Source organism: Palaemon carinicauda, chromosome 8 (genome assembly GCF_036898095.1).
Source record: "Palaemon carinicauda isolate YSFRI2023 chromosome 8, ASM3689809v2, whole genome shotgun sequence".
Taxonomy (NCBI): domain Eukaryota; kingdom Metazoa; phylum Arthropoda; class Malacostraca; order Decapoda; family Palaemonidae; genus Palaemon; species Palaemon carinicauda.
Window position 1 is genome coordinate 175,505,029 of NC_090732.1, and position 11,209 is coordinate 175,516,237.

Sequence of the window (11,209 nt, forward strand, 5' to 3'; positions counted from 1 at the left end):
TTACCAAACTCTATAAATCAACCAACACATAGGCTACTTACATCAGCTCCATATATCTGTAAAATAAGAGGTTAAAGGGGTTACAGGTCCTCAGCTTACAAGCAATAGGTGAAAATGGTGTCGTTTCGCTTTGCCTATAGCATTGCCAGCTTCCGCAGTGATTTGCTATGGGTGCTGAGGGCTGTGTTCCAGTTGCCAATTAGCGAGAAGCTATAATGCGGAATCATCAGTTACCAAACTGTAAATCAACCGACACTGCCTTAAAGGGCTGATTGCATACTTATATCAGCTCAATATATCTGTAAAATAAGTGGTTAAAGGAGTTACAGGTCCTCAAATTACAAGCAATTGGTGTCGTTTCGATTTGCCTATAGCATTGCGAGCTTCCGCAGTGATTTGCTATGGGTGCCAACAGCTGTATTCCAGTTGCCAATTAGCGAGAAGTTATAATGTGGAATCATCAGTTACCAAACTCTATAATTCAACCAACACATACTTACATCAGCTCAATATATCTGTAAAATAAGTGGTTAAAGGAGTTACAGGTGCTCAAAATTACAAGCAATTGGTGTCATTTCGCTTTGTCTATAGCATTGCGAGCTTCCGCAGTGATTTGCTATGGGTGCCAACAGCTGTATTCCAGTTTCCAATTAGCGAGAAGCTATAATGCGGAATCATCAATTACCAAACTCTGTAAATCAACCGACACTGCCTTAAAGGGCACATAGCATACTTACATCAACTCAATATATCTGTAAAATAAGTGGTTAAAGGAGTTACAGGTCCTCAAAAAGTTGTGGCCCTATACTTTTATAAAAGACTCCAAGTTTGTACAACATAGCGGTGAAAAAAATGAAATATCTTCTAACTCTGTAATCAGTTGCTACTGTCAACACACCTTTAGTTCTCCATATATGGAGATTCAGTCCTAGGATGTTCCCGAGCATTGGCATATAACGGCAGAGTCAACACTTGCGGGAGCAAGACTCAATACAAAAATAACACCAGACACTGACGTATACGTGATGCGGCAATACAAGTAGTAACAAATACAGAACAAAGTGACTTTTCATACAAAATTCTTTAAATTCAAAATTAACCTAGGTTTCAAATTAATCACAACACAAAGTTATATGCATAGAAATTTCTCTACCGAATCATAGATAAGAGCATCATATTTAGAGCTACATAGGTTTCATAAAATTAACTGACACTAAGCTACTAAATGGAAAGCTACAAATACGATGTAAAATAGCTTTTGGAGTTAACATCGTCTTCACAAACTTGACATTCATTTCCAACAGAATTGTTTAAGTCGTAAGGGCAAGCATCCAGTTCAGTGACAATTAAGTAGCCAATTCAAAACCCGACATCATCTCCTCTTACGCCTATTGACGCAAAAGGGCCTCGGTTAGATTTTGCCAGTCATCTCTATATAGAGCTCATAATTCAATACTTGTCCATTCATCACCTCCTACTTGACACTTCATAGTCCTCAGTCATGTAGGCCTGGGTCTCCAAACGTCTTCATAAAGGCCAGCACCCAGTTCAAGAGCCAATTTAGTACCCAATTCAAAACCTAAGAGCATTTCAAGAGAAGCAACATGGGTAAAAAAAAAAAAAAAAAAAAAAAAAAAGACGGCCTGTTAGAAAGCTAAAAAGTATGTGCGGATCGGAGCCAAGGGGGTAAAATTATATAACAGCGCAATAACCAGTCTGTAGAAAAGACTTTTTTAATGTATTTTGAAGGTTTATGATAATTTCTGGCAAAAACCGATGGTTTTAGTTGTAGTAGGTTGACTATCACAACAATAAAGCTATGGCTTTGCGCTAGGTAATGTCATCAATTATAACACCTAAAAATATATTGTATACCAGTCATATTGTATATTTAAACTAACTTTTTGAAACTATGTATTTTCCGCCAGTTATCATCATGAAAAGTCATCGAAATAAATAGTTACCGTAACCATAGGGGGGTAATAGTAATTTAACAGTCAAAACACCGGAGCTTCTGTTTTCGGTTGCAAAAAAAAAAAAAAAAAAAAAAAAAAAAAAAAAAAAAAAAAAAGAATTCCATCACATTTTCTATGGAATCGTTCATAGCAATGTTCATCGTGTTACAAATACCGCCTTACATAATACAACTAATGATTGATTGGCTTTTGCTCTTTCGCAGTCTCGCAATTACACGTTCTCTCGTCGTTGCTATGTTCTGGCAAGTGGAATATGTTTCGCAACGCTCGTTAGCCCCGTAAGCTTGCATTTCAGCGTTAATTATCAATTATATAACCTTGACAATGGGGTGAATACACACTAACAATTGGTATGAAATGTAGCTTCACGATCCAGCCTCTGTTCGAACATGGCTTTGCCTTCCGTTTACCATTATCAAACTAAATATATCATACACTTTTCTACCCTAACTTTTCATTATTGACATGATAATTAAAATAACTATTTTTGCGTTGTATTTTCCTACATTGAAAATTAGAGGGGCACTCGATAGAGAGCAGACTTCTGCCGCGGAAGCTTATTTCTCGACCTTTTGCTTAACCTTGACCTTGACCTTTGACTAACATTTATTAATTGGCGTGGATTTTCACACTCTCAAATATGAACCAAGTTTGAAGTCTGTGACAACAACGTCCAAACTTATGGTCGATTACGTGAACTGGACATTTTGCTTGACTGGTTCTTGACCTTCCAAAATTTAATCATAACCACCTTTTTACATTGAAGTTAATCCCTGCAAGTTTCATTACTCTGCAATTAAAACTGTGGCCAGGAATATTCACAAACACACACAAAAAGGGGGTAAAACATAACCTCCTTCCACTTCATTGGCAGAGGTAACATGAAAAGTCATCGTAATAATGTTACCATAATCAGGACTTTCAGATGCATAGAAAACTTTATTTTCCATCCCATTTTCTATGGGGTTGTTCGTAGCAATGTTCATCATGTTAAAAATACCTCCTTACATAATTCAACTATGATTTATTGGTTTTTGCTCTTTCGCAGGCTCGCAATTACATATTCTCTCATCGTTGCTATGTTCTGGCAAGTGGAACATGTTTTGCAACGCTCGTTAGCCCCATAAGCTTGCATTTCAGCGTTAATTATCAATTATATAACCTTGACAATGGGGTGAATACACACTTACCAAAAGGGACGAGTTGTAGCAGCACGATCCGAACTTTGTTCGAACATGGCCTTGCCTTCCGTTTACCAATATCAAACTAAATATATCATACACATTTCTACCCTAACTTTTCATTATTGAAATGATAATTAAAATAATTATATTTACGTTGTATTTTCCTACATTGAAAATTAGAGCGGCACTTGATAGAGAGCAGACTTCTGCCGCGGAAGCTTATTTCTCGACCTTTTGCTTAACCTTGACCTTGACCTTTGACTAACATTTATTAATTGGCGTGGATTTTCATACACTCAAATATGAACCAAGTTTGAAGTCTGTGTGACAACAATGTCCAAACTTATGGTCGATTACGTGAATTGGACATTTTGCTTGACTGGTTCTTGACCTTCCAAATTTAATAATAACCACCTTTTTACATAAAATTTAATCCCTGCAAGTTTCATTACTCTGCAATTAAAACTGTGGCCAGGAACTATTCACAGACAAATACACAAAAAGTGGGTAAAACATAACCTCCTTCCACTTCATTGGCCGAGGTAACATAAAAATTCATCGTAATAATGTTACCATAATCAAAGGTGAGAAATATTAATTTACCACCGAGCCTTTGTAGGGTGACGGCCAGATCCCGTAGAAAACGGGAATATTCTGAACTGTGGCCGTCGTTCTAAAAACGATTTTGGCGGGAGAAGCTAACTTAAAACCCCCACCTAACCTATACTAAAAGCCGTATCCTTACCCAGGGGGCTTCGCCCGCCGGACACCTCCCCTTACACAACATATTTAAGATCCGTAGACCATTTCCAAACATTTTTATTCTATACAAGATAACAGTCGGAGCGATAATGAGCAAATTAGGACGCTTGGCCATAGCGCTACAAACTACCCTTTACCACTGCTAAAACAATGGCGCTTTTGTTTTCCAGGACTTTCAGATGCATAGAAAACGTTATTTTCCATCATACTTTCTATGGAGTCGTTCGTAGCAATGTTCGTGTTACAAATACCTCCTTGCATAAATCAACTAATGATTTATTGGTTTTTGCTCTTTTGCAGGCTCACAATTACATATTCTCTCATCGTTATTATGTTCTGGCAAGTGGAACATGTTTTGCAACTCGTTAGCCCCATAAGCTTGCATTTCAGCGTTAATTATCAATTATATAACCTTGACAATGGGGTGAATACACACTTACCAAAAGGGACGAGTTGTAGCAGCACGATCAAAACTTTGTTCGAACATGGCCTTGCCTTCCGTTTACCATTATCAAACTAAATATATCATACACATTTCTACCCTAACTTTTCATTATGACATGATAATTAAAATAACTATATTAACGTTGTATTTTCCTACATTGAAAATTAGAGGGACACTTGATAGAGAGCAGACCTCTGCTGCGGCAGCTTATTTCTCGACCTTTTGCTCAACCTTCACCTTGACCTTAACATGTATTAATTGGCGTGGATTTTCATATACTCAATATGAACCAAGTTTGAAGTCTGACAACAATGTCCAAACATATGGTTGATTACGTGAATTGGATATTTTGCTTGATCGGGTCATGACCTTCCAAAATTTAATCATTACCAGCTTTTTAATAAAAGTTAATCCCTGCAAATTTCATTCCTTTACAATTAAAACTGTGGCCAGGAACTATTCACAAACAAAGACACCAAAAGGGGGTAAAACAACCACCTTCCAATTCATTGGCAGAGGTAACATGAAAATTCATCGTAATATTACCATAATCAGAGAGAAATAGTAATTTAACACTGTCAAAACACTGGGCCTTTTGTTTGCCAGGACTTACAGATGCATAGAAAACGTTATTTTCCATCACATTTTCTATGGAGTCGTTCGTAGCAATGTTCATCGTGTTACAAATACCTCCTTACATAACTCAACTAATGATTGATTGGTTATTGCTTTCGCACTTGCGATTTAACATTCTCTCATTGTTGCTATGTTCTGGCAGGTGGAACATGTCTCGCAACGCTCGTTAGCCCCGTAATCTTGTATTTCAGCGTTAATTATCAATTGTATAACCTTGACAATGGGGTGAATACACACTTACCAAAGGGATGAGTTGTAGCAGCACGATCCAGCCTCTGTTCGAACATGGCTTTGCCATCCGTTTACCATTGTCGGACTAAATATATATATCATACACATTTCTACCCTAACTTTTCATTATTGCCATGATAATTAAAATAACTATATTTACGTTGTATTTTCCTACATTGAAAATTAGAGGGGCACTCGATAGAGCAGACTTCTGCCGCGGAAGCTTATTTCTCGACCTTTTGCTTAACCTTAACCTTTGACTAACATTTATCAATTGGAGGGGATTTTCACACACTCAAATATGAACCAAGTTTGAAGTCTCTGTGACAACAACGTCCAAACTTATGGACGATTACGTGAATTGGACATTTTGCTTGACCGGACCTCGACCTTCAAAAATTTAATCATTACCAGCTTTTTACGTAATAGATAATCGCTGTAAGTTTCATTGCTCCACGATTAAAATTGTAGCCAGTAAGCTGTTCACAAACACACAATTGGGGGTTAAAACATAGCCTCCTTCCAATTTCATTGGTGAAGGTAACAAATAAACCAATTTGGACTGAAAAATGTTGGGCCCTCTATTCTTTCCTAACAAGTAACTCTCGACAAAACCAACACCTATCGGTGTTAACCTGAAATGACGGGTGGAAGGCAACCAAGGAGGTGCCGATGGAAAGGCAAATCCCTCCACCCAACAACTGAACTGAAAGCTCTCGTGGCCAGTGCCAAGATACCAAAAGTAGCGAGACATTTTTTTATTTTTTACCATAACTTCGTTAATACAGGTTTCTGTCAGTAGTACGCTGGATTCAAAATAGTGCATTTGCAAAGAGCTACTCAATTATCTTAAATTCCAATGTCCTATCTAAATTTGTACTGTTCTATAATAAAACCTAAAGAAGGCTACAAAGACCAATAGGTAATGCCTACTACGCACGTAACTATGTGCACTAAATTGGGCTTTAGGGTCAGGTTAGGTTAGGTACAGAGGATACAGTCTCATATTACCTTACAGTCATAGATGAAAAAAAGAGAAATTATTTTAAATAACAGCCCTTTATATGTGACATAGGGGTCAAGTAGGATGCGATACCTGTCAGGATAGGTTACTTTGGGGTACAGGTATGAATTATCACAATGATTTATAACTCCGTATAAATAATAACGTTGCTGGGGGCAGGACATGGCATCCTACGTCGTTAGGCTAGGACACGAACTCGATGGTACCCTATGATAGGCTAGGAAGCACCCTATGCTGTTACACCAGAACTTTTCTAGGCAGTTATAGGATTTCCCACTTACCAAATTTCACAATAGGATTAGTAACATTAAAATAATACCATTAATAACTTCTTACATCTAAACACGGATATAATGTTAGTCAACTTCATAGCCGGTGACAGCCATGAGGTTATAGCCGGTGACAGCCATCTTGTCAATGGGGGCGGTAACCTACGAAACACGGCTCAAACTTTTGTTTTAAATTCAGTTAAACCTTTATACCTTTAAGAAAATTTGGTCACAAATCACATCACTTCCACTGTTACCATACTTACACTAAAGATGACTAGTACCTATGCTTGATAGCAGACCTTAAATTGCAGGGCGTTGATTTTTGTCAACTTCACGATTAACAAAATTCACTGAACGGGAACAAGGGAAGCGTTGCAGGCAGTGTTGCCAGATGGGTTAGTGTAAAAATCCCTAAAACTCTTGGTAAAAAATCCCCAAAACCATCCAGAAATCTCCATTTCCAGAAATATATTTTCTTCTAATACAGAAATTACTCACTGTACTTCATGTAATTGTAAATAAACTAATTGCAACAATATAAAGGTTTACTCATCTTTGTTTCTTCTTCATAGATATATGTACAGAATATCGTCACCAGTCATCCAAAATCCCCAAATCTAAGGATAAATTCCCAAATGTAGGGATAAGTCCCCATATCTGGCAACCCTGGTTGCAGGACGCCGGATGCTGATCCCGAACGAGCAATAAAAAAACTATCGTATTTTAAAATAAATTGAAATATCTTACGTTTTATATATAATCATTTGATTTATTCTTTATAAAAAAAATATATACACACATACATATAATTTACAGCTCATAATTACATAATATTGTTTATTTAGTTATGCTGTATTTATCATAGTTTTTTATATGAGCAGTCTAGGCGATCGTAGATGTGACGTAACGATGATGCCAAAGTTCTACTTTTTAGTTTAGTTTTCTAATAAAATATGCCTCCAGTCGTTGACTAGTAGTATATATATAGGATGTAGCCCTTAATAAATTTTTTATTCGTTTCATTTATCTATAATGTAATGTATACATATTTTTTTATGAACAGAATCATCAACACCTGTGACGTCATGATGAAAAACATTCTACATTCGTACGATAATTATCGTACACGTAACGATTATTTTAGGTCCAGTACGATACATACCTTAGGTCTATACAAATGTGTGTATGTTAAATTAAACAATTTATGCTACAATATTTTGAAATAAGTCAATCATGAAACTCCCTAATAATTATATTGAAACTGTATACGAAATAAGGGTTGCCAGTTTGGCCTTTTTTCCGGCCCAAAAAAAAACTCAAATTTGACCTTTTGTATTTAAATAGGTTGACCTTTAGTAATATGAAAAAGCCGAGCCTTAAATACTATATTTTTGACCTTTTTCTATTAATGGGTTGACCTTTTAAAGCCTCTGTTGATTAGAAATTGACCTTTTCTCATTTAGAAAACCTGGCAACCCTGCCCCAGAGTTGCCAGTTTGGCCTTTTTTCCGGCCAAAAAAAAAACCTCAAATTTGACCTTTTGTATTTAAATAGGTTGGCCTTTAGTAATATGAAAAAAGCCGAGCCTTAAATACTATATTTTTGACCTTTTTCTATTAATGGGTTGACCTTTTAAAGCCTCTGTTGATTAGAAATTGACCTTTTCTCATTTAGAAAACCTGGCAACCTGTATACGATAATTTTGGTTTAAAAAACGATAATTTTAAGGCTCATGTACGATAATCCAGTCGAAATTATCTGAGGGAAATTTGATCGAATGTCTCAGTTGTTGTTTAGTAGTGATTCCGAAGTGACGTTTTTTCGCGTTTCCTGAAGAACCCTTGACCTAGACAAGGTTTCAAATAAGGTCATTATTTCCCGTAAGTATTTTTATTATTCTATATTCCTAGTTTTATAAACAACCAATGCATCACGAAGAATAACTTTTGTTGGTTTATAATTGGTTTGTCTGATATTTCCGTCTGTGAGAAATGGTTTGTCACTCCAAAATCAAACCATTGTTCTCTAGTCTTGGGTAGTGCCATAGCCTCTGTACCATGGCCTTCCACTGTCTTGGGTTAGAGTTCTCTTGCTTGAGGGTACACTCGAGCACACTCTCCTATCTTATTTCTCTTCCTCTTGTTTTGTTAAAGTTTTCATAGTTTATATAGGAAATATTTATTTTAATGTTACTCTTCTTAGAATATTTTATTTTCCCTTCTTTCCTTTCCTCACTGGGCTATTTTTCCCTGTTGGGGCCCCTGGGCTTATAGCATCTTGCTTTTCCAGCTAGGGTTGTAGCTTAGCAAATAATAATAATAATAATCTGTGAGAAATGGTTTGTTATAAAATATTGAGGCTTCTAAGAAGTAACTATAGACTTCCTTGTTTTCCAAATCATCTGGCAATGTATATTTGTCAATCAACATGGAATACTGTGTATGATACACTAAAAACTTAAGAATATATAAGACAAAACATATATTTTCACCTTTACAAATTGACTAATGTACTACCACAAGTCCCAGAAATGTTCAACAATTAGTAATAAAACAAATCATATTTTTACTTGGAATAGGCCTATGCTTTTATATATAGAAATCAATGCTTAGATTTTGTACTTGTATACGAAAACATTCTATGTATTTAAGATAAAATACGGAAATTTCAATTCTCAAGTTCAGTAGGCCTAGGTCTAGGAATGCGGCTTCTGTTTAAACCATTCTATTCATATAAGGTTATGTAAGTTCATTTCAGTTTTCTAGGATAGGCCTATTAGTATAACTACATATATAGGAACAGTTATCCCTTATTTCGTTAGGAAATGTTTATTTATATAGATAATACTCAGTAGGCCTAGGGATAGGAATGTGGCTTTAGCTAAAACCATTCTATTCATATAAGGTTATGTAAGTTCATTTTAGTTTTCTAGGATAGGCCTATTAGTATAACTACATCTATAGGAACAGTTATCCCTTATTTCGTTAGGAAATGGTATTTATATACATAATATTTATAAGAATTTACGTTTATAAAAATCAGTAGGCCTAGGTTTAGGAATGCGGCTTGTGTTAAAACCATTTTATTCATATAAGGTTATGTAAGTTCATTTCAGTTCTCCAGGATAGGCCTATTAGTATAACTACATATACAGGAACAGTTATCCCATATTTCGTTAGGAAATGTTTATTCATATACATAATATTTATAAGAATTTACGTTTGATTAAAAAGACAAATTCTGTATAATTCTGAAAATTTTTGGAAAACATTTTTCGTAAGCCCACGAAGTCACAACGCATATTATTATTATTATTATTAAATGCTAAGCTACAACCCTAGTTGGAAAAGCAGGATGCTATAAGCCCAGGGGCCCCAACAGGGAAAATAGCTCAGTGAGGAAAGGAAACAAGGAAAAATAAAATATTTTAAGAATAGTAACAACATTTAAATAAATATTTCCTATATAAACAATAAAAACTTCAACAAAACAAGAGAAAGAGAAACTAGATACAATAGTGTGCCTGAGTGTACCCTCAAGCAAGAGAACTCTAACCCAAGACAGTGGAAGGCCATGGTACAGAGGCTATAGCACTACCCAAGACTAGAGAACAATGGTTTGATTTTGGAGTGTCTAATTTGTTTAAGTACCCAATGAATTTCCCCTCGTATTTCATTTCAACTGCTTACTCTGCTTGCAATATGCTACTAAATTAATTGACGATGTTATTATGCTTTCAAAACCAACAGTATTTGTTTGAATTGCAGTTTGCATCTTCCAGAAATTGAAATTTGCAAACATAGGTCTAAGGAATTTTACTGCAATTACCCTTTGCAGTCATGTCAGTTGTAATTTATGTCATTTATTTAATTCGTAGTGATTTGAATGGGATATCATGTATGAATGAATGTAGCCTATGTATGTATACATGTGTGTATGTATGCAGTAAGACGAAACTACATTAGTCAGTAATTCACGGCAATTTTCATTTTAGCATCACGTTTCCCTGTGAGTTATATATATATATATATATATATATATATATATATATATATATATATATATATATATATATATATATATATATATATATATGTGTGTGTGTGTGTGTGTGTCTGTCAACTGCAGGACAAAGGCCTCTGGGTTGTGGTGTCGCATTGGTAACGTCCCTACCAGGTGATCGCGTTTGTATATAGTCTTTTTATGATAGTCTGTGTCCGCTAATTTTCTTAGCTCGTCAGTCCATCGTTCTCTCTTCCTTCTGCTTCTTTTACAATCTCTTGGGACCTATTCGGTCAATCTTAATGTCCTTTATTATCTGCCATTCTCATTATGTCCTGCCCATGTCCAGTTCTTTAACTTATACTGTATGTGTGTGTGTGTGTGTGTGTGTGTGTGTGTGTGTGATCAGCTCAACATCCTACTTAGCTAGCTTATGGGCGTTGATCATAAGTATGGCCAGTCTCTAGGGCACTGTCCTGTCCTTTGCCTGTCGTTCACGGGTGACTTATAAACCTTTACTGTAAGTTTAAGAATATTTATGTATAGATTGTTTATAAAAGAGCCTTTGCGGTCCAATTACTATTATTATTATTATTATTATTATTATTATTATTATTATTATCTGTTTGTCAATAAACCATCCGAGAAATGAACAGAACTGATTGATATTACATTAC